The following is a 1897-nucleotide window of genomic DNA, read 5'->3' as shown; positions in this document are numbered from 1 at the left end:
TTATGTAGTTTCTAATTAATCTTAAAATCTGGTAAAGGTGACTAAAAGGCCTGTCTCCCCATATGCAGTTGTGGAAATAAGCACATAGATGTAAATTGGAGGAGTTTAGGGAACCCACCTCCCTATTTACTAGGTGTTAACTGCTGAAATGTAGAGGAGGATGTTAGTTGAAACTTTGGGTCGGGCTCTCAGGGCTTAGGGAGCCCAAGTGCTTTAGGGAAGGGTGGGTGGTTTTCTAGGGAGAGGAGGAGGCACGTGTTCTAAGTGCTGACTAGCTGCATAGTTCAAGCAAATCCTCCAGAATGGAAAGGGAGGGGCTGCTTGGTAAGCTGGCTCTCAGCAACTTGTCTTATGCTTCTCTCAGGGAAAAACATGCAATCCTCTAGTGTCCATGTACACTCTGTTGGGGGTGAACACCTTGGTTCTGTTTAAAACCGCTAATGCTGTTGACAGCTGTGCCAGGAAGGGTTAGGACCAACTACAAATTAATGTGGGCTGTAAAATGTAGTGTGTTTCCCTAACTTCCTGTTTTTCCTGAGAAGAAAATAATAAATCTTTTATTCAAATGCAAGGTGTGGTACGGGTGTTTTCTAATCCATGACTGTCTTCCTTCCCCCACTTAGACAAGCCTTTTAAGGAAGTCCGGCTGAGCAAATAAATACAGGTGAATTAACAAGCAAAAGCCTCATAAAGCTGATTTGCTTTAGAGCAAAGGATGGTTCCCTTCCAAATAACTCCTTCCTTCATTCAAATTAGAGGTATTGGGTTTTGAAATGTATTAACTGCTGTAATTCGTACATTTTAACAATCAAAATCCCTGTCCTGATTTTTCTTGTAGTCACCATGAGCTGGTTCATTACTGTGGTTCCTCTGTTCCCCATCTCTGCCTTCTTAGATGAAGGAGCTAGAAGAATTAGTACCCACAGTTAAGAGTTTTGATAAGGTTCTTGGTACTTTCCCCCTTCGTCTCCTAAAAACAAAGGTGAGAATAAGTACATTAATTTCAGAAACCCTATCCTGTCTTTTTTATTTTCAGCTACCATGAAAGCTGAATCACCATGGAAATGTGCAAATGCAAAGTTTGCATATTGGTTTCAAGCCCTGAGCACCATTACTTTGTACGAAGAGTATAAACAGGATTCTGTGCTTTTGTGCATTTAGAAGTTCATTTCTGCTTGGAAGCCCCTCTTTTTCTGGAGCCTAACTACTAGGAGATGGCAACTTTTTATCGTTACAGAGCTGTTACACACTAGTGCTCTCCTAAGCAGAGGGTTGGAGGGAGGGTAACATTGGACCCAAGGGTCTGAATCTGGGCCCTTGTTGAGTTCTGTGCAGTGCAGTCGCTCCATTGATAGGTTGTGCTGTGAAGCCAGTTCTGTAGTTGAACATTGGCTTAAATGGGTAACTAGGTAACAAGTCACTGAGGGAGTCAAAGTAATCAACACTTCCCTTCATTGGACATAACCAGACTTTGTCTTTCAGTTCCTGTTTTGTGACTTTAGAGCTCTTGCTTCATACGGTTTCCTTTCAGAAAATGTTAAAGCAGTTGTGACAGCTGGTATATTTTACAAAAATTAAAGTGAAATAACTTGCACAACTGGTGTGTTGCATGGCTCCAGCCAGATGCTCAGAGCATGGGCTGTTAATTCCTGGAGTTCAAAATGGTCTGCTGTCTTAATTTATCGCTAGTTCTTTTTGGCCCCACTAGTTCAGTGATTACAGAACTTTGTCTTCTTGAATCCTCCCACACTGTTCAAAGGCTTCTCATTTTCAAGATTTGAAAATTTAACTGGACCAGCTTTGTAGTTTCATAGTTGTTACAGTGTTATCTTAGTTATGTGAAGCATGTGGGAAGATGGGGGTTGGGAGTGCAGATGGAACAGGCATCTGAGGATTC

The sequence above is a fragment of the Lontra canadensis genome, unplaced genomic scaffold, assembly GCF_010015895.1.
Source record: "Lontra canadensis isolate GAN:19392208 unplaced genomic scaffold, GSC_riverotter_1.0 scaffold142, whole genome shotgun sequence".
NCBI classification, from domain to species: Eukaryota; Metazoa; Chordata; class Mammalia; order Carnivora; family Mustelidae; genus Lontra; species Lontra canadensis.
Note: the sequence above shows the minus strand (reverse complement) of the source record.